Source organism: Mus pahari, chromosome 14 (assembly GCF_900095145.1).
Source record: "Mus pahari chromosome 14, PAHARI_EIJ_v1.1, whole genome shotgun sequence".
Classification (NCBI taxonomy): domain Eukaryota; kingdom Metazoa; phylum Chordata; class Mammalia; order Rodentia; family Muridae; genus Mus; species Mus pahari.
Genome location: NC_034603.1, coordinates 48,805,864 through 48,828,772, shown reverse-complemented (window position 1 = coordinate 48,828,772; position 22,909 = coordinate 48,805,864). Strand labels below are relative to the sequence as shown.

The window sequence follows — 22,909 nt, the reverse complement described above, 5'->3', positions numbered from 1 at the left end:
TTTGAGCTTCTGATGGTGTGCTTGCTCCTGGTGTACAGCCTCATCTCTCTAACCTTTGCTTCTGTCATCAAGTGCCTTCTGTTCTATAGTGACACCAGCTTCCTTCTTGCAAGGATCTTTGGAATTACACATTGAGCTCATCCACTTAATCTAGGAGACCTGGATTAAGGGGATCCACACCCTTAGGCTAGCTAGCTTTATCTTGCAGCCATGTTACCCAGCTTCTTAATTAATGTTCCTCTTAGTTCTTAATCTATAAAACATAATCACAGAGTCTTTCCTCCTGGGCTGTGGTGAGAATCCAGTACATCCCCCTCTGAAGCACCCTGCCCTGGGGTTGGTTCACCTGGAGGGCTAGGCAGATGTCCCATCTCTCTTACTGGGACAAAGGGTACGGTGATCTGCCACAGCTTCGCCGATTTTAAGGATTCAGCAAATGCTGCCAGGATGTAGGAGCCAATTGTGCAAATAGATCGGGCCTCCATTATCCTGGAAATTAAGTTAGCACCACGTCCATTTGGATTATCTGGTAATGGAAGAGGCAAAGCCCTGATCTATGGGAAGAGACTTCTGAATCAGCGAGTCTGGGATAATGTGATATTGGTCATAGATGAAGGAGCTGTGCATGCCTCTGCCCGTTTCCTCACTAAGAAATTGCAGCAGGTCAGATCTTTGCTTTGATTTTCTCTCCAGTGAAGGGCTATTTACTTCTCTTTAGGCAGGACATTTCCAGTTTGAATGGGGTAGGTGTGTTGGGGGAAAGGAAAGGGCAACCAATAAGCTCTGCTTTTTAAAACTACAGATCTGAATTTCTATGGTCAGCCTCACTATCCGGAGCCCGTGTATCCATTGCAGTTTGGAGAGCTGGGGTCACCTTGGAGGCAGCTTATTCCCAGATCCTCAGTATAGATTGCTGAGGTTTTGACAGCGAACTTTCTAGAAAGGGGGTGAGGGTGCTGGTCGTCCATTTCTAGGGTGCAAATGCTCTCTCTGTGGCTACATTTAAGCTACCCCTGAGATGTCGCAGAATGCCACCCTAGGACAGATGAGCCTAGTCTACCATCTGGAGCTTCAGCAAGCTGGAGTTACCGCATCCCCACATCACCTTCACCATCAGCCTCCCCCTTCCCACACTCTCCCGGCTCTGCTGGGTCCTGAACTCCTAGGCTGTGCAGCATTGCCACTCTTTAGCCCTGGAAGTTTCCTATTTCCTGCAGATCAAGACTGTCTTTGTTCTTCTGTCCAGACTCATTAAGCCCTGCATGTGAATTAATCCTCTCTTCCTTGGCTTTCCCACAGGGCGTTGCTTATCCTGTTATTAAGCATTTCTTTCAGCCTGCCTTATTCTTTCCTGCTAAATCATTGAATGTTTATCTTCCCAGTCCATACTACAGTAGAAAGCATCCTGACTTTTGGAACAGACTGACCCATTGCTGACTTTCCCAAAGCCCTTCAGTTTCTCAACTCGTAAACATGGGTGTTAACTCACATCCCATATTTCTTCAAGGAGTGCCTATATGTGTAGCTTTTGCTCCTAATGGTAAGTGATGTCTTTCCATGGAAAAGGGAAAAGTCTATCTTTCATGCCACTGGCCTATCCCCAATGCCTTGGTCCTTAGAAGGTGTTCAGTGAGTCAGGACTTTACTGAAACGAGACGCTAGCCCTTGGCTTGTGCCAAGCAAACAGCGATGAAAACCCAACTGTGGGTTGGAAGGTCTGCAGCTGGCCTCTGGTTTCACCCAGATGGGGCGAGCGTCGTGGAGTCTGATTCTGGCCCAGCTTGAAGAGGGAGGTAGGAATACCGCGTACAGATGGAGAGCTTTCATGACGGTTTAATCTTGCAGGCATCACAGATAACTCGTAAATGTCAGAAACGATGCACACAATTTAGACAGCAGGAAGGAATCTAAAGATATTAAGGTACTTAGCCGAGCACGTGAGGGAGCGGGCCCAGCTCAGATGCAGCTCATATTTTCATTTAACAGACACTGGGTGAAGTCAATCAGCTTTGAGTCTATAGAAGCCTTCCATGTTCATATTTGGGGTTCGAGCGCCGTCACTTTATTATACAGCTGTACTGTGTCCTGATGGGTGCTGGCTCCACCCATATCTGAGCGGTGGAGAGATCTGGGGAACGCCGTGGGAAGTGGCATCTTGGAAGCTTCTTGAGTTGAATCCCAGAGAGTGTGACCCCCCCCCCCCGGGTGGCTTGGCTGGAACGCCCCTAGTCTGCTTATTTTCCATGTTTCACTTTAGAATGAAAGACAGTTCTGGAGTCTGTACTCAAAGCTGAACTAGACCAAGCCAGAGGCTGCGGCCACTCGGGGATAATTATGGGAAGTGGGATGGAATAAATTAGAGCAGAATCTGGAGCTCACTGGTCAAGGAGTCTGTAGACTGTGTGATGTCCCAAAACTGGTAATGCTGGGGAATTCAGAAAGCTCAGTCCAGGAGCGTTGGTTGTGGCCACACATCTATCCATTTGTTCACTCCTGTATTCATCCAATGAATATGTATGGGCACTTAGCCGAAGCCAGGCCCTGAGGTTGCAATCAGCAAAGCAGACGAGGCAGCCACCCATAACTCAGCATGGGTGTTCCTAAATGATGGTGATTGGGTCTCCTACTATTGGTTTGCAAGGTCAGGATACATTGTTGGTTCTCACAACTGGGGAGTTACAGGCACATCGTGGGTAGAGACTATGTGTGTTGCTAAACACCCTGCGATGTAAATATCAGGCCCCTACAACGAGAAACTGACCTTCTCTAAATGTCCATGGTGCTTGGGTAGAGAGAAACCATGGTCTATCCTGGTATGTCCAACTTTTTGACATTGTGACACGACATTGTCATCTACAACGATCATACTTTCAATTGAGTTACCAAAAACAACAAACAAACAAACAAAAACCTCAACAACTTTTTTCTTACTTTTTAAAGTAAATTTACAACTATATGTTAGGATGCATTCATAGACATCCTTAGTAACATGTGACCTTTAGGCCGTGGGTTGGACACACTTGCCTGAGAACTTCAGAACAAGCCACTGGTTTGAAGCAGTATTTTCCCACAAGCTCGGGTTATTTGTGTGTCCAACCTATATATGTTTGCTTATACGTTGACAAAAGAGAAAACTGGGACAATTTCTAAATAAAGGTGTTACTATCACAGAAAGAGTTCCGGTGGCCTCTGTCCCTGTGATGTGGTAAGGCGCAGGGTAGAATGGCCAGAGCGCTTTGTTTGAGGTGAGTGCATGAAGTCTGGAGGATGCTGTGTGGCTGCTGGGTAAGATCATGACCTCTGTGGGCTTTGAGGATTGGGTTCTGGGTCTCCTACCACTGAGATAGTGGCCATATCCCTAACCCACCACCAATGCATTTGGTCCATTTAAAGACTCTTGGCTGGTCCTAATGCTGTCACCAGCAGATCAAACAGCAGCTAACGAAACTTCTTCACGGCCCAGAATTCTTCCACCTCACTGTCCTGCACTATCTTCTCCAGAGGTTGTCTTTTTGTTCGGTCAGTAAATGTGTTTCATCTCTCCTGCATGCCAGGCATTGTTTCAAGGGCATCAGAGAACAAGATCAACAGTGTTCTTGCGCCTGCATGTTAGATGAAAAATGAGTTAATAACGATAGGTATGGTAATAAACAGCTCTTCCAAAGGTATGAATTCTGTGATGAAAATAAATCGAGGGAGGTGCTGTGGTGGGGAGTTGGCTGGGCAGCAGAATCGTTTCTAAGGAGGTCACTTTGAGCTGAAACTTGAGGGAAGCAGAAAGCACGACAGAGGCAGAGCTATGAGCAAGGGGCATTCCGAGCAAAGCACCCGCAGGAGGCAAGGTGCCGTGGGCCTGTAAATCCCAGCGCTCAGATGATTGCTCCTGGAGATGACAAATTCCAGGTCTGCCCCAGGCTAAATCGCCAAGTTCGAGACCAGCCCAGGCACCTTGGTGGGAGCCTGTCTTAATTTTTTTTTAATTGATTTAAAGTTGGTGATGTAGCTCAGTGGTAGAGAGTTTGCCTAGCATATGTGAGTCACTGGGCTTGGATAGGAAAAGAGAAAGGAAAGAAGGAAGGAAGGAAGGAATTTAAAGGGAGGGCAGAAATAAAAAAAAGGAAAGAAAAATAAAACTAAAGAGTACCATGAAGCAGGGATGCACTTTTGTTCAGGAATTCTTGAGTTTCATATGGGTTTGGGTTTTACTCCAAGGAAACCAGGCAGCCAATGGAGAGGCTCCAAGCAGGCAAAGCCTGTGTTCTTGGGAGACCAGTTATCCAGGATGGTGACACAGCGCTGACTTTACCCCAAACAAGCCCAGCTGTACTTTGTAGCATTAATTTTTTTCTCTGTTACTTCCCACCAACATTCATCCAATAAGATATACCCCCCAAGCCTGCCTGGATCCCCAAGAAACCCATCCATCAAAGCTCCTTATAACTGACCCTTCCCAGTTGTTTTCTCAGACAGGAGTCATGGATAGGATACCCTCTCTGTTTGTCATCCATCCATTCACTCGCTCCACCCATCATCATTCTATCCAGTTGTAGTCTGGTTTCCATGGAGACAGATCCTTAAAGAAAAGGATAAATAGTCTATTTGGAAGATGATCCCAGAAAATACATGGGAAGGAAGACAGGGGAGGAAGTTCACCCAAAGTAAGTTCATGATTGAGCATGTTGCCAGTGCTGGGCAATTAGAATTTAACCCCACAGGAGCTCTGAGGGTGAGGGTGGGGCACGCATCTCAGAGTCCCTACCCTACAGGGCAGGATGGGACCCGTGCAAGGCCCTGAAACCTTCTCTTGAGGACAGTGCTCAGCAAGCAGTTGCTTCCCAGAGCCACCAACCTCCCTGTGTATGAGTGAAGAAGGCTTTTGCATTCAGAGGAAACAAATGTTAGAATAAAGGACCAGAGGTGCTGACAGCTGAAAGTGGGACCAGCGCGCACTAAAGTAGTTAAGTTCAATGGGGTCACAGGCAGAATGCCAAAGCATCTACCCAAGCAATCTTTACTGTCTGATGCCTTCTTCGGAGCTGAGATTACATCAATGAAGATGGTCTGGTCCCTCCCTGACAGGAACTGGCAATCTGGCCCTGTTCCCTTTCTCAGCTACCACGAAGGTCTCAGAGCAATGCGTCTCACCATGCAGGGAGTGTTATTTCTTTCTGATTCGATGACACAACACATATGAAAACCCGGTGCCAATGAATTGTAGGTACAAACTGGGGACACAATTACTACTCAGCAAGTCGCCTTCCTTTCTGCATCCTTCATCTCTTCCATCTGTCAAACGAGAATAAGGATATTTACTCTGCCTACTTCAGACAACCATCATATGTTCAGAATGAAAGAGAGACCAAGAACACTCATGAGGTGTAAGCCACTCCATTTGTTGCCTCTGTCATCTTCTTTGCACTGGTGAATTAGCTGAAGGCAGGGACTGTGTGCAGGGCTCTGGGACACGCCCTTCTCCTTGGGTGGAGCATGGTGCCAGGAATACCACTGAGTAAATTCCATATGAGTTTAGCTGAGTACTTCATTCGTTGTCACTGTGGGGGAGGGGAGTCAACACTGTTACTCCTGTAGAGAGATGACAAAACTTAGGCTCAGAGAGAGAAAGGGCCCATGCTGCCATTCAGGAGCAGAGACAGAACAGGACCCTGATGTCTTAGCTCCCAGAACCATGTCTCCCTAATATCTCTTGGGATGAGTGGGGTAGGACATGGAGGGTACTAGAAACAGACAAGGAAGATGACTTAATCAGTAAAATGGCTCGCTCACAAGATCTCCACAACCAACATAAAAAAAAACCAGGATCACAATGGTCACATGTGTTTGATATTTTCTGGAGGTGGACAGCAGACTATCTCTGGAACTTAGGAGCCGGCTAATCTAGTCCACCCAGTGAAATGTCTAGCCAAGGAGAGACCCTGATTCAAACAAAACATGGAAGACACACTAGAAATGACACCAGTGTTGCCTTTTGACCTCCAAATCCGTGTGTACAGAGCAGTGCACACACAGGTTGGTATTTTCTGGAGACAAGCTAACCCCCTAAAGGGGCAAAACTAATCCCTACCAACTCCTTTAGGGTCAGTTTGCAAGAGACGGACCATGCTGGGGGTATGCAGTTAACCGAGGAACTTCACCCTGGATCTAGCTGATTCCTTTCCCCCAGATCCCATCTCTGTATTAAAGAAATCAAAAGCCTAGGAATTCTGTTCTGTGTTGCCTTGGACCCAAGCAGAGAGATTTTTAGGGGATAGAAAGGAAAAAGACAGTGCTTGCCCAATGTGACATAAGAGGCAGAGCCAACCTGGCCTGAGACTGTGCTCTGTGAAGTCCCTGCCCAGGCAGGGTCAAGTGCTGGAAGATCTTGGCTCAGATCCCAGTGTCTCTGTTCAAGGAAAGGCTCTCTATGCTCCTGCTCTTTGCTTCCTTCCTATTGAAGTTCATACCAGTTACCTCCCTGGATTGTGTAGAAACTAAGAAGGATACTAGGCACAGAACAGCTCAGGGCCTAGCACGAAGTAGGCAGTCAACAAAGGGTGACTCCCCTTCCTCCCACCTTGAACCAAAGGCTCCTTATACCTCCTCCTGCAATGAGTCAAGGATTTAGCAAGCAAAACTTCGTGAATATTTCTGTTTCCCAAGAAGTACGATGCTGCTGTTTGAGAGTAAATATTAAATCCAAGATCCCCAATGTCTCCTAGCCTGAGGGTCCCAGAGCCCCTACTCCCTAGCCATACTGTACTTTTTATGGTCCTGGTTTCATTACAGGCCTTATCCCCCGGAATCTTTCCCTGTGCTGACCCTAAGCATGAAACATCCATCGCTATTTTCTGTGGAGCTGGAGATGCTCTTACTGTCCAGTCCCTGCTGTGGTCTCAGAGCAGGATGTCAGGGAGTCCACAAGGCCCCTAGAAGGATGGATGCTGTCAGACCAACCTAATTGTCTCCTGATACCATCACTGGGGAACTGTGTGCACAGCAGCATGTCCTCAGCCCTGAGGCACACTGGGAACTCTGGTGGTCAAGGGGGCTGGGGTGAAAAGATCCAGATAAAACCAGAACAGAAGCAGGTCTCCATCAAGCAAAGGCTGGGTGTGCATGCTGCCGGGACGAGAGGATGACATGGATTCTAGCTAAGGGTTTCCCAGAATTCGGGTTGTTGCAACCTCAGCCAAAAAACAGACAAAAGAAACCTGCTCCGTCTTCAGGGACATTTGAAAACACTAAATTCTGATAGGCAGAACATTTCTCTTTGTGGCTGTGATCATTAGCACCTCGAATAAATAAACCTGCCTGCTGATCTCGGAAATAGGAACGGAATGTACAGGACACTGTCAACTTTTTAAATGTAGAAACTACTTCCCAAAGAGCGTCCTTCAGAACCAGTGCTCCCCACATGCGGAGTCAAGGCTCCTGGTTATTGAGATTTCTGTAGAGCTCAGGTCAGGAGCTCATTAGCTTTTCTGCTCTTAGGATAGGGTGGTGCCAATGACACCTGGGGACATGAAGACTGAGCTGTCAGGGACAGATCGTCTGCTCCCTGGAACCGAGCTTATTTTCCATGCCAGAAACGAACTGATAACTACTACTTGAATGAAGAGTAAGTACTACCACCCGACTAAGGAAACCGCAGGCCCTAGAGCAGGGCTCTCAATCTGTGGGTCTCGACCCATTTGAGAGGTCAAACAACCCTTTCATAGGAGTTAAATATCAGATATCCCATATAACATGATTCGCCACAGTAGAAAAATTAGTTATGAAGTGGCAAGGAAATAATTTTGTGGTTACGAGTCACCACTACACGAGGGACTGTGCTAAAGGGTCACAGCATTAGGAAGGTTGAGAATCACTGTCATAGAGAGAAGGGATCAGAGCAGATGGATTTCTGTAGTGAGGAGTTAGTGGCTAAGGCTCTGTGCCTGGGACACTTCAAATGACTAGTGAGAAAAACATGTTATACTTACGTAAGTAAACTGGAGACCTGATCAGACCACATAGCTGCACAGCTTGTCACAGTAAGATGTTTAGTGTCCAGGCTTGGCTCAGTCCAGGGTCGAATGCTCTCACCTGGGTAAAGCTGCTGCCTTGCCATCTGGTTTCAGTATTGACTTCAACTGGGGTCACCGTCTCATCTCTGTGGCTGCTAGAACTTCCCAGTTGGGTATTCTTGCTACTGCATAGCCAATGGGAAGGAAAACTCTCCTAACTCCCAGAGTGGCCAGGGTGGTCTGCGCACACTGCCCAGATGGCACGGAGAGCTCCTACAGATGATACTAGGCTGGCCTCTTATTGATTGAGCAACCTGACCAGGGCTGGGCCCACAGCTAATAAAATCATAGTGGGCAGAGCTGAAGCCAGGAGGCTCAGGTAAAGCCTGAGCAGAAAAGCAGCAAGCTGGGTCTCCTGCAGGATTTTGATGTTTCCGAGTTGGAAAAGCAGACATTGGCTAGACTTTAGAACAAAACCCAAGCCCCAGAGGGAAGGAAACCTCTGTTTTACCCTTTAGAACACAGAGATGGGGCTCACAAGTCTAATGTTAACTAAGCACTAGATTGACTTGAGGCAGGGTAGATGCTAAGCGCTTCCCTGTGAGGCTCTCCATGTGAGCCAGGAGAGGGGTGTGGCTCCCTTAAGGCTGAAGTAAGGGTCAACTAAAGCTGACCTCATTTAGGTCTTGGATCCTAAGGAAATTAAGCCAGAGTGTTGCCTGTCCCCACACATCTGAGGAAAGGATATCAAACTCTCTGGCTAGGACCTGACCCTAGAGTACTCAGCCTGTACGTGTGGGAGTTCAGTTCTAGGTCTGCCCTGGATGTCCAAGGGAAGACAGGGAAGTCGCCACAATAAAGGCAGAATATACTGCCCACCCCTGAGGGACATGACTATGCCTGGAGTAAGAGAAACCAATGAAAAGCACTTGCTTTGTCCTCAGTCAGGGAGGTATTGATGCTCATCATCTTTGAAGTGAAATGGGGGTACTGTTAGGAGCAGAACTATCTCATAGTCAAAAGATCTTTTAATAATGAAATGATTTTTAAATGTCATATTCTGTGGATCTCTGGCATGTTGGAATACCAGCTATCTATTCATAGCATATCTGAACAAGCAAAGAATGCCTGTCTCCAGCTATCTATATCTATACTATTCAGAATGTGTATTTGTGATCATCCAGACTAATATCTAACTTGACTATGCATTTGATTGACTGACTATTAACTTGCATTATTTAATTATCCTAAATAGCTTGTAATAGCAGCTATGAAAAGGACTGATATTAAACCTTGTATTTTTTAATGAGTTGTATAGACAAAATGCCTACCTAAGAGTAACATAATTAATCTTAAATTTTGTATCAACATACAAAGATTTATACCAATGAACACCTTAAACCTGTGTCAATATATAAAGTTTGTACCAATATAAGGAAATATAACTTGAATTCTTCATCAAAATGTAAAGATCTCTACCAGTATAAGATTACTAATGATGTGGAGGAAGACTGTTTAGTACCCAACACTCGAGCCTGCTGGTTTCAACTGAGCTACTGGGGTTAATGTCTTCCTTGAAGATGTTATACATTTATTCATTGGGCATACTTTGATTAAGCGACACTGTGTATTGTATGCTGATGTAGATGGATAGACAGAGATCCCCCAAATCTACACTCGCACAGCTTGGAAAAGGCAGAAGATAGACGCGATAAATAAATTATGAACCATGTAGGGCAATGAGCAATAAGTGCTAAGAAGAAATAAATAAATAAGTCAGGGGAGGGCGATATATGTTGAGAAGGTAAGAATTTAGATGAGGCTAGAAAAAGTCCCTTCAAGAAGAAAGAGCCATGTGGCAGGAGGGAAGGAGTGTTCCCAGCGGACAGGACAGCAAAGGACCTGAGGTAGGAGCTCACCTGGGATGTCTATCCAACAGTGGAAATAAACTTGGCAGGCAGATGAGACCACATCTACAGGATCTTATAACTCCGGGAACTTGGCCTTACTGTGCATGGGTTGGGAAGTTAAGTGGGGATTCTTGAGCAGAGGAACAGCATCCTGTTGCAGTGTCACTGTGAACACAATACTGGGATGTATGTATTCGTAGATGTCACCCTTAGATAGGCATTGTGCTTGTGCAACTCATTTAAAAATACAAGGTTTAATCTCGGTCCTTTTAATAGCTGTGATTACAGACCAGGAGGATGGATGCAGACAGGGAGAACTTCCTTAGACGCTAATCTAGGCAAGAATGAGGTGATGGGAAGAGCCAGATGCTGACTGTGTCTGGAACCAGAGCTAACAGAATTACAGCCATGGGGATATTCAGGTTAAAGAAAGTGAGGAGGATGACGATAAGACCTTTTGGTTTGAGAGGCAGAAAAATAAAATTCCCATCTGCTAAGATGGGAAGGGCGGAGGAGGAGCCCGTTTGGGAAGGACTGTGAAGAGCCCAGTTTAGGATAGGCATGGACATCCGAGTGGATATGCAAGTGGGCAGCTGAGTGTCTGCACGATCAGATTGAGGAGGTGGACCAAGCCAGATTTACTTGTGAGTTCTCAGCAGAGAGGTTCTTTTTAAATCTCTAGGACAGGACAAGAGCCTCTAGGAGTGAGAGCCATGTCGACCCACTCAGAGAAACATGTTGAGTCCGTGCCTAGACACACAGAAGTGAGGTGCATCTCCAGCTCCAAGAGAGAGGGCTGCAGGGACACGTGGCCGTGACTGGTAGAGGGAAGCTCAGGGCTCTCTGAAGAGGGTCCTTCAGCCCCGACTAAGGGTGGAGAGCATTGCTCAGGAAGAGGAAATGAAGTGTGTGAGAGGAGGAAACAGAACAGAGTACACAACTGGCCTGTAAGTGTCTGTGGAAGGGGAAAGGATGCATGGTAGTAGGAGACAGGCCTTGGATATAATGATGTGGAATTTGGCTTTGTCCCGAGTACCACTGAAAGACTGTAAATGTGTAAACGCCATCGTCAGACTCACTGGCTAGACCATGAGACGTGTTTCCTGGTTGGAGGTGGGGTCAAGACGTTCATATGCCAAACAGCTTTGACAAGCATCAGGAGCCTATTGGTTCTGAGTCCTTCATTTGTCCACGGCACAGTCAATTCCCTGAAGCTAATCAAGTATTTGTCTAGAGTGAAGCCATGTTTGGGGTCATAGGAGGTAGTAAGGAATCTTAAACATGTGGATTCCATGTTGCTTTAACTCTGCAAGCCACTTAATGGGAGAGGTAGGACCAGTGGTCCTAGTTACTGTCTGTTGTGGGATACAATGCACAGGCCAAAACCAACCCAGGGGAAAAGAGGGCCCTATTTCAGCTTACAATTCTAGGTTATAGTCCATTACTGGGGGGTCAGGGCAGGTCACAACAGCAAGAGCCTGTGATAGCAGGCCACATCACAACCACAGTCAAGAGCAGAGAGAGATGGGCGCATGCTCTCACACTTGCCTGTGTATGCTCGGCCAGCTTTTCCCCTTCTTTAACAGCTCAGAGCGCAGCCCAGGACAAGGTGCTGCCTGCATTAAGGGTGGGTCTTTCCACCTCAGTTAACTTCATTAAGACAATCCTCTGCAGACCGGCCGGTAAGCCAACCCAATATAGACAATCCCTCATTGAGACCATCTCCCTACGTGATTCTAGACTGTATCAAGTTGACAACTAAAGCCAACCACCACAATATCTGTATTTTAAGAAACCAGTGCAGCAGGCTCAGAGAGTTGTACCCCAAGCTCAGCATTAGCAAGACCTAATACAGGGAGCTAGGCACTGAAGCTGGGTCTTTAGGCACCTCCCCAGTGAAGCATTTCCTGGCAAACAACGTCCCCACCTAGTAAGAGCACACAATTTGCCAGACATTGGATGGTTAAACAAATAAGCTAAACACTTCTCACACTCCAGCCACACTTGGCCTTTCCTTGACATGCTGTGGATGGAATTTAAATACTGCCTTTTGAATCAATGCTCATTTTATTAGCAGGAAGCATTTAGAATGAGCCATTACACTATCATGGGGGCTTTTATTACTGGCCCTTAATAAATGTTTGATGCTCGAAATGGTTATGAGCCCACAGTGTGAGGACAGTCCCACCTGCTCCCTCCCCTGCAGTCTCTGCCACAAAATTAGCTGAAGTGTTCGTTAACAGAGTTATCATTTAGCCTACTTTTAACTGGCATGGGGCCAAAAAAATAAAATAAGCGTATCAAGAACCACAGAAGGCTATTTGATGATAGTGAAGTTAAATTGAAAGAGTTGTCCTTCCCACTGGCTTGTTATCAAGAGCCAAGTTCCCATGCAAGACACTTCATAGCATGATGCCTAGGCCTACATAGAACTCATTTATTTACTCTCAAGACAGAGATTATGTGTGTCAGCTTCCCACACATCTCACCCCAGCAGAGCTAGTGACATTTAAGGAGGCCTTGGTGTGTCTGCGTCACAGTGCTCTGTAAACAGCTTGGTGCGTGCATCTCGTTGGTTGACTATAGCCATGCAGGTGATGGTCCTGTGTCCCTAGGGTACAGATCTCCCAGGAGAATATACAAAGAATTCCCTGAGGCTGGAGAGCCACACAGGCTGATATTGGCAGTTGAAGGTGACAAGAAGCCAATTCATGTTGCAGTCAAGCCACCTGGTTCAGTGACCATGTGCCAAGTGTCGTGACAACTGACAAAGTCAAGCCATTTCATTGGAGTACCCACTGAACACAGAACAATGTCATGTCTGGATGATGGACAAGTTATAATACCTGAAGTGTTTACTGAATACTCACTACACACTGGGCGTAAGGTCAGTGTATATGTGACAGCTCCGTGGCCTGCTCAAGAGCTGTGTAAACTTAGTTCTGACATTATCTCTAACCTTACAGAGGAGAAAACCCTGAACCAAATGGTTAAGCACTTTTATCAGGGCCTACCATCCCTTAACTACCTGTGGGCTGGGGGCAAAGGTGTACATAGAAGCTTATATAATACATATATAAATGTTTCCATGTTCTGAAAACAGCCAACAGATTTTTAAATAAAATGTCTGTTGTTGCAGCTGACCAATACACCTTTACAAGCACTTCAGGACCTGGCTATAACTTGAGATTTTTTAATTTTGATTTTTTTTAAATTTTTTTTTATTTCAAAACTGGAAACCAGGAAGGGTATGGTTCCTGGCTGTGGTAACTCAGCCACAGTTCTTAACCTGTGAGGCTTCTTCCAGGAATGCATGTGAGCTCCCCAGTCCACACATCCAACCTCCAGCACCCCAGTACGAATCGCCACTCTTTGAGGAAAGGGCTGCACATGCCAATGCCATGGTCTTTCTCCTTTACAGAAGATGGAAATCTACCATCATGATCCCGGAAGCTGACTTGGAGTCTTTGGACAAAGATCCAGAGCCCCCAGTGTATGAGCCACTTTTGTGTCGCTGTAACACAATACCCAACAGAAACAAGTCAGAGGAGAAAGGGTCCTTTATTTGGGCTCATGATTTCTGTCCATAACAGCAGGGGAGGCACGGTGGAACATCCCCGTTCACGGCAGTAAGACTGTGGGACAGAGGCTGTTCACATGGTGGCGGAGTGGAAGACAGAAAGCAGAGAAAGAAACTGGGGCAGCCATAACCTTCAAAGATGTGCCTCTAAAGATGCATCTCCTCCAGTTTGACTCTGCCTCCTCAAGTTCCACAGCCTCCTATAGTTGTGCCATCAGTTGAGGAATAAATACTCAAAGCATAAGCTTACAGGAGACAGGGAAGGTTCAAACCAGAACACCCAATGATGTGGAATGTGGTCTGTGATCAGAACTTGGGTTCTGGGCAGGCATGCCTTCATGGATTCTGTTGTTAAGAGAGGTACAGATGGAAGAGAGCAGAGATATGCCCTCTACAGTATTTCTCAGAACTCAGAGCAGGCCCCTCCTCTCTGTGTCTGGGCTGGCATTGTTTGGCCATTCAATAAATACCATCATTTACGTTTGAACCCAAGCTCTTTGGCTCCTGGACCCATGGATGGGGCTCCCCCGAGCTATTTTTATCTCCTAGGTCCTAAATATAGATCCAGGAGTCAGGTACAGGTCACTGGAATCCCAGTATTAGAAGAGAGATAGCTAGACAACTTAAAAAGCATCTGACCCAACCACTACCCACTATTGCTTCTATTCAGGTGGAGTCTTCAGAGAGTAAGAGGATTTCTCAAGCCAGGAAGTCATCTGCTCTTCTGCACCCATGCCTGCTCTATTCTGCCTCTCCCTGATCCACCTGCCAGCTCTCTACTGAGGCCCTAGAGAAGTGTCATTGGGAGGGCCAGCTCCCTCCACACTTTACTGTATGTGCTCCGATGCAGAGGCGGAGAGTCCCATTCCCATCTGTGTGTCACGCTGCAGAAGCCCTGAGTGGTGTCAGTGTGTTCCAATTAGCTTCTGAATCATATTTGTTGTCTTAAAATATTTATATCCAGTCACTTCCCACCTGCTAGAATTGCATTCTAGCCTCTTCCACTGCTTCCCCATGTTGCAAGCCCACCACAAGATCATTCTTGTCACTTGAGTTGACCAGGGCACAGGCCACTGCTGCTACTAAGTGTGATAATGTATCCTAATCAGACATAAGTAGATGCATGCTGCCATGACCCAGGGCACCCAGTTCCTGTGAATGGAGTTTATTGCTTCTGACAGCGACACGTGGCTTCTACCAAATAAAAGGCTGCTGTTCTGTTTATACCATCTGCAGATCTACACCCCTGCAGGGTTTGGGGGAGGCTCCCAGCAGACAGCTGCAGGGGTACATTGTACAGGCTACTCTGTGTCCAATTACCCTTCTTAGTGGTCACAGAAGGCTAGATCCTCTTGTGTGTAGGTTCCTCTGCCATTCTTCTATTTCTGAAGTGCATTTTTTCCCATGTGCTTTTTAACACAGTGGCCACATACTGTGGTTGAATGGGAAGAGTTTTGTTTTGAATTTTTTATTTTCCTTTTGTGGTGTGTATGCATCTTTGTGTAGCATATGTGTATGGATGTTTGTGTATGTGTGCCCACATGTGTACATGGAAGGAGATGTGTGTGCATGATGTGGAAGCCAAAGGTCTATGTTAGGGGTCTCACTGTTACTCTCCCACTGTATCTTTTTAAGAGGCACTGTGTCACACTGAACCCAGTGTTCATCCATTGGCTTCACTGGATAGCCAGCAAACTTCAGATCCCCCTTCTGCAAAACACCCTCAGTGTTAAGATTACAGATGCACACACCCACACCCTGCTCTTAGAGATCTGAACTTGGGTCTCATAATTAATCAGCAGGCACTTTAGCAATGGACCCATCTCCCCAGCTCTGCACTTTAACTTTATGAATTACTATTTTAATTGTATGTATTTATGATATTCTGCATGATTATTTGATACCTACGTATAGTATACAATGACCAACCTGGGTAGTTAATATTGCCATCTTCTCAAATACATTGAAATATTTGGCTAGTATGTAATCTGTACAAGTTAATACAGGTTCAGTGCATGAATGTAATACAGATATATGATGCATATAACCAAAGCAGACAAACTAATGTTACCAGCTCCTTACCATGACTCTGTACCTGGAGCCTTCATGCTCCACCCTCCTAGTTTTTCTAGTAGGCTTTTGTGAACTGTAGCTCCCCAACTTCAGTTATTAGATGGACAGCATTGAACTAGTTCTGGGTGTAAAAGTAGTGTGGGGTTTATATCCAAGTTCAGCTCTTCATTTTTAGCCCTTGCAGAATGGGGCTGGCAAGAGAGAAAGATTTCCCTGAGCACATGCTGTGTGCCCACATCACGACTGGTACTTGACTTTGAACCAGCATTGCTTCCTTAGTCCTGTAGACACGTGAAAAGGGACTGACTGGGTATGACACTCAGAGAACACTGAGGCCCAGGAAGGATTGAGAACATGCCCGAGGATGTGCTGCCACCCTTGGCTTTCCTGAGTCTAGAGGATTCCAAACAGGCACCCTGGCTTTCTCTTCTGCAGGCCACCGTCATGTGGGGCTTGGGCTGTGCCGCGGCGCCTCTGTGCCAGCTCTCTGCTCAGAGAGGTTGGCATTGGACTGACATCTTACTTTTTACATTTTCTTTCCGTTTTAATAAATAATATGTCACCATTCAGGCAAGCCAGCCGAATAATAATTTGTCAAGCCCAGAGCCCAACTTAGCTTGTTCCCACACTCATCCTCCTCCTCCCCCTCCTCCTCCCTCCTCTCTGTCCCATCTTCACACATCCTTGCAAGCTCCAGACATTTCTGCCTGGGTGCTGTCACCACCCCCCCCCCTAGAAGTGGCAAGCAGTAAGCCTTTTCCCCAGTGTTTTCTACCAGCCTACTGTGATCAGCTGTATATCTCAGGATTGGAGGAGAGGAAGGCAGTGGCTCTGAAGGCCCCTCTGAGGTACCCCACAAGCTAGGTTTCATCAGATCCTTTCTGCCAAGACCTTGGCATTGATTCCCTTTGGCAGTGGTCTTGAATTTTTAGTGTAGTGGATATGAGGATGTCTTGATTCATAAAGCGCTTGCCTTCCAAACACAGGACCGGAGCATGATCCCCAGTGCTTATATAAAAAATACCACATATGCTGGATCACAGAGACAAAGGGACGCCTGCAGGGTAGTAACTAGCCACCCTAGCCAATCAGTGAGCTGATTGCTGTGAAAGACCCTGACTCAAGGGGAACAGACAGCATTCCTGAGGATGTTACCCAAGTTGTCTTTCAGCTTTCCACACACTCATGCACAGAAGTGCGCATAAATGCACTCATACACATTCACAGTACACATATCTTGTTTTAGAAAGATACAGAAGGTCATGGGTTCTCTATTTCCTTATAGAGTTCTCAACATCATAACAGATTTAAGAACAATTTGTAGACCTGGTCTCCACAAAGTCATTGCAACAACTCTTGACAGTGATAACGGCCAATGTGACCATTGCTCTCACATGAATGGAGACATCAGGACTAAAGCAGCATTCTGGGAAAACGCAGAGAAGAGGGACTGATTGTGGAGAGCAACAATGGCCTATTCGTAATCTTGATAGTCAACGTGATGAGATTAACAGAAGCCTGGGAGAGAAGCAAAGCCTGGTTCTGGCTCTGTCTATAGTGCATTTCCAGAGAGAATGAACTAATTAATTAATTAATTAAGGGAAGACTATACTTTCAGGGATCACTTCTATAGTTCATCACAGAGAAGTTTCTCTGACTGTGTTGAGCATCGGAAACTGCGAGGATGTACATCCCCTCCTGAGCGTGAAGCCGGCTCTAGGTGCTGCTTGAGTGCAGCTGCCTCTTGCCATTGATGATCGTTCTTCTCTCCTTCGGGAGGGCGAGAGGGAGGGACTACAGTCTGAGTGAGAAAAAAAGGAAGAAAAAACTAAGAGAAGAAACTCCTCCCTGAGCATGACATCCTCCAAAAGACTGGGGGCCCAATAGGGTGGAAGGGAGAAGAAAGAGGAAGCCTGCTGGTGCCTCCCTCTGCCTTGTGTCTGCCACTAGCCGAGCTGCCCTGCTCCATCCGCCTCAACATTCTACCTCACCTCAGGTCCAAAGTTACGCAGCCAACTGACTGGCCTGACCATGAGCCCAAAGATGTTCTTCCTCAGGCGTTTGGTCACAGTAGCAACGGCAGGGAAAAATACTGCTAAAGAGGGCATCAGAAATCAGCTTGAGGAACTAGGGAAATGTATCACTCTGTCAGGGCAGAGTGCGTGCTGGGCAAGCATGGGGACCTGAGCTCTACATCTAGCACCCATGTTAAATAAACAAACAAATAAAAAAGCCATGTATGGGTTGCATAGCCTATAATCTATAATCCTAGTACTGGGGAGGCAGAGGCAGACAGGAGGATCCCTGGGGCCCACTGGTCCATAAGTGCAGCCAACTTGGTTCAGTGAAAGGTTTGTCTCTATATTAATAATAATAATAATAATAATAATAATAATAATAAACAATGATAATGATAACAACAATAATAATGATGATGATGATAATAATAATAATAATAATAATGATAATAATAATGTGGAGATTACTCCACATGATTGATAAAAGACTCATCATCTACTACCTGGGCTCTACATGCATGTGTACATATACACACACACATCACACACACACACACACACACACACACACACACACACACACACACAAAGCCTTGTAAAAGGAGGAGGCTTTCAATGTTCAGAGAAGTGAAAGGAAACAAAACATTTGTAGAACAAAATAAGAAATTGTGAGGATTGGGAGGTTTGGACCACACCCGAAGTCAGGAACTGACACACAGAGCGGTGACAGGCAGGTGAGCGGACTCTGGGAACAAGATGCAGTGACAGTGGGTGAGCAGACATTGGGAACCATCGTGATAGATTTTCAGGAGTGCCCAGGGGATCCCAGGAGCAGGCTGGCTAGTTAGGCTTGCTGTGTCATTGATCAGGGTTCAACTGTTAGACTCTGCCCTCAGTGCCTGAGGTAGACAGTGATAGAGGAAGTCTATAAATATTAGCTTTGGGCTGTAATGTGCACATATGTGCATATAAGCACATGCGGGTCCATAGATTTATGAACGTGCATATACAGATATATCACAGACACAAACACATGAGAGGAAAAAGGGATTTGTTTTGTGTCTAAAGGTCATCACACGCAGCAAAGCCCTGTCAGTTACTCCTTAGGGCTGATTCTTGGGGACCTGTGCCTTCTCTGTGTCAAAACTTATCCATGTGGTGGGTACAGATTCCTTTGGGCAGAGGAAAACCTTCCAATAGAGACCCTGGCTGTTGGAAAGGAAAACACACCAGACCTGGAAGTTAAGTGTGGGAAAAGGAAGGAATCTGACCAAGGATTTGGAGACTCAATAGGCAGTGAGGGGCAGTGAGGGAGGGGGAGCCTCAGAGGTTATTAAGAAGGATCTAGGGGCTGGGGAGATGGCTCAGTGGATAAGAACACCTGACTGCTCTTCTGAAGGTCCAGAATTCAAATCCCAGCAACCACATGGTGGCTCACAACCATCCGTAACAAGATCTGACGCCCTCTTCTGGGGTGTCTGAAGACAGCTACAGTGTACTTACATATAATAAATAAATAAATCAAAAAAAAAAGAAGAAGAAGAAGAAGAAGAAGAAGAAGAAGAAGAAGAAGAAGAAGAAGAAGAAGAAGAAGAAGAAGAAGGATCTAAGTACAGTTAACTAGTATTTACTAGCTACTAAGTAGTTTTTAAATAAAGAGTCTATGTATAGTTAACTAGTGTTTTCCCCTCTTTAAAAGAATAGCTAAAGCACCTTTGTAATTAGAACATTAACATGCAAATTACACCACTGAAGGACTTGGATGTGCGAGTTCTATCAAGTCAGCGGTACATTGCCTCGGAACCCAGGGTGGGCTTGGGAGTTGCTCAGCAAGGGTCTCCCACAGACCACTGGTGGTGAGCAGCTGTCTGTGGAAAAAGATCGATTCGGGAGAAACAAACATGGGTCCATGGGACAGGGTCTTCTTTCCTCCATTCAATCCAAAGCCATGGTATAAGGAGTCCTGGGACAAAGCAAAAGTGTCTATTCTTACGGCCTCGGATCTGCCGGGATTCAATTAGAAAAAGTGGCATGCTTTTGAGCCCATAAAATATTAATATCTGGCCATTTACAGGAAATAGCATCAGAGAGGCGCCTTTCCAATTGTTCCCCTCTTGAGATCTGTCACAGACTATGTCAAAGAGGACAATAAAGTATGAGTCTTCTGTGTGATAAAAAGTTCACTTTCACCTAATCCTGGCTGGTTCGTTAGAAGACCCGAGTCACTGGATGCCGGCAGTCTACAGGCAAGAGATGTAAGGGCAGCATAGCCCTCATGTCTGGGAGCCCACAGACTGCAGCACGTGCGGACAATCCTTCATGAATGTCACCATTAGGAGTGAAGCGAAAACCAGCCTCTTGGCCCCATTTACAGCTCCATCCCTCATAGCTAGCTGGGCTCTCCCTTTTTATGGTTCAAACCAACACATAATATTTTACATATTTATGGAATCTATTATGACAATTTCAGACAAATATCTGATGTATATATAATAAACAAATCAGGGTAGCTGCTAGTTCCACTTCCTCCAGCATCTAGAATTTCTGTACCCAAGCATTTTTTAAGCCATAAATTAGTGTGTAACTTCTCTCTTTAAAATGCCTTCCCTAAATGGAAGGAAGGAAATAGGAAAGGGATGGAGTGGAGGATAAATTGGAGAACAGTTCTCTATATCAGCTTGTAGTGAAAACTCACTTCTCAAGAGTGAGTTCACTGTGTTGAGTCCAGGTTTTAATTCTCTGACATCCTCACCTCCTCTTCTGCTAAAAATGGGAAATTCCTGACTCGTGGAAGGTTCAGGAAAGGCAGGTGCACGATTCTGGCCAATGATGTGTACGGAGAAAATTGTTTCCCTGCTATCCCGAGGGAAGCCATCCTCAGAGGTCAACATCATGCACGGCCGGAGAGCAACTCCCTGACCGGTGTCCACCCTGCTAGAGCTTCTTAGCTCTTCCTCCTCAGCTCTCCTTCCTCTCTCCCCCTCTTCCTTCCTTCAACACCCCGTGGCATCACTCCAGTACGAGCGTGTGCAGCCTTCTGCCCCTCCTGTGTTCGGTGCGATGAGCCTTGAGGAGTGCACCTGTGAACCCACACCAGCCACACAACCAAGAAGACAAACAGGTCCCTCAGGCTTCCTTTGGGACCCACCCTTCCTTCATCCTCTTGCCTAGGAAACCCCGGATGTCACTTCTCCGTCAGGTTAGTTTGCATATTTTAGAACTTCATACAAATGGAGTTATAGGATGTGCTCCCCTTTGCACTGGTCTGGCTTCTTTAACCAGGAGTCACAATAATGTTTTGACTCGTCTGCACTTTTGTATATAGAATATGGTGCCCCTCTCTATTGCTAGGTAGTTTCTCTATGGTATAGGAGGCATGCCACCTTTTAAAACAAGTCTATTTTAAGCTGCTAATGGGCACAAAGCTGTTTGCAGTTTAGGGCTCTGAGAAATAGCACCACCAGGGAGCCTCTGTTTACAAGTGTGTGCTTGGACTTATGCTTTATTTCTGTTATTATTTCTGAGTCAACACCTAGGAATGGAATGGAAGGTGCACACTGTTTCACATCCCCACCAGCATACGGGGACATTCAGCATCTCCGTGTCCTCTTTTAAAAAACGATTGTGGCTTTGTAAAGCACTTTCCACATAAATGCAAGCGCCTACATTTAGGTCCCCAGTACTCATGTTAATACCAGGCCTGGCCACAATCATCTGTAACAGCAGAGATGGGGACGCAGGGATAGGTGAGTCTCCAGAACTCACTGACCGTTAGCTTAATAGAGTCAGGGTTCAGCTAAGGTTCAGTGGGAGAGCCTGAATCCAAATAAGGGTGGAGAATAGCTGAGAAAGATACTTGACATCAACCACTGACCTCTACATGCACGTGCATCAACACACACACACACACACACACACACACACACACACAAATACCGCACATGCAATGGACACAAAGGTTCTGCTGGAGTCTGGCACAAGCCAGGCCCAGGACTTGGGAGGCAGAGGCAGGAGGATCAGGAGTTCCATGTCACATCCTTTCTTACACAGAGAATTTGAGGTGAGGCTGTGCTGCATGAGACATGAGACTCCCATCTCAAAAACGAAACAAAACAAAAACTCCTACTTAGAGTTTTCGCTTGGGTTCATTTCATCTATAAATCAGCTTAGTAAAAATTAATATGTTAATAATATAGAGATTTGCCATCTATTATGTGACATCTTTATATTAATGCAAGTCTTTAATCCAGTAATATTTTCTACTCTTTAGTGTATAGCTCTTATCTATATTCTTCCAAAATTAATCACTATTTAATGTTTTTAATATTGTTGAAAATGATATTTTTAAACTTCATTTTTAATCATCTGCAGCTAGTATATTGAAACAATTATTTGTGCATATTGATCATGTTAAGATACAGTCCTGTTAAATGCACTTATTCATTCTGATAGCTTGTTTTTAACTTCTTGGGATTTTCCACGTAGATGGTTATTTTGCATGAACAAAGGCAGTTTTACATCTGTCTTTCTGATGGTTATGTCTTTTATTTATATTTCTTGTCTTAGTGAGCTGGCTAAGACCTCCACTCCAATGCTGAGTCCAGTGACAAGAGCAGGTACTTTGCATGGACTCTGCCCTGCCCTTGGACTCAGAAGGAGAGAATTCATTCTTTGCTGTGGTCTGAAAATGGCTTACCCTGCCTGAGCCCTCCAAGTCTTATGTTAATGCTAGAAAGGGAATTCAAACTTAATCTGAATGTGGTATTATGAGGAGAGATCTTTGGGGAATGGTTAGTCTAGGTTAGGAAGGAACCCCCACAAACAGATTGTCCTGGCTTGCTTTTTATTGCTGTGATAAAACACAATGACCAAAAGCAATTTGGGGAGGAAAGAGCTTATTATGTTTTATAGGTTAGAGTCCATCGTGGAGGGAAGCCAGGGCAGGAGCCCAAGGCAGGAACCTCAAGGCAGGAACGGAAGCAGAGACCACAGAGAAACACTGCTTACTGGCTTGCTACCCATGGTTTGCTCAGCCTGCTTTCTTATAGAACCCAGGACCACCTGCCCAGGCAGGGGTGGCATACCCACAGTGGCCTGGGCCTTCCCACATCAATCATTCATTATTCAAGAAAATGTCCTGCAGAAATGTCCATAGGCCAGTCCAATGGAGGCACTTCCTCGTGTGACCTTCACTATTCCTAGGTGATTCTGTGTCAAGTCATTTTAAAAACAAACAAACAAACAAACAAAAAACTAACCCACTCACGAGTCCTCAGGGTGTTACAACAAGACAACCTTGAGCTAGGGAGGTAGTTTAGTGGTAGC

The 22,909-nt window shown here is 45.8% G+C and overlaps 1 protein-coding gene and 1 non-coding gene across 3 annotated transcripts in view; both read left to right on the top strand.

The window, feature by feature from the left end:
• Asic2 (acid sensing ion channel subunit 2) overlaps positions 1 to 22,909 on the top strand; it is a 1,084,476-nt gene that overhangs the window by 889,786 nt on the left and 171,781 nt on the right. The gene's annotated exons all lie outside the window — the stretch shown is intronic.
• On the top strand, positions 17,169 to 17,373 carry LOC115065469. The gene has a single exon (XR_003845247.1). It is a non-coding gene; the product is annotated as a small nucleolar RNA U3 (small nucleolar RNA).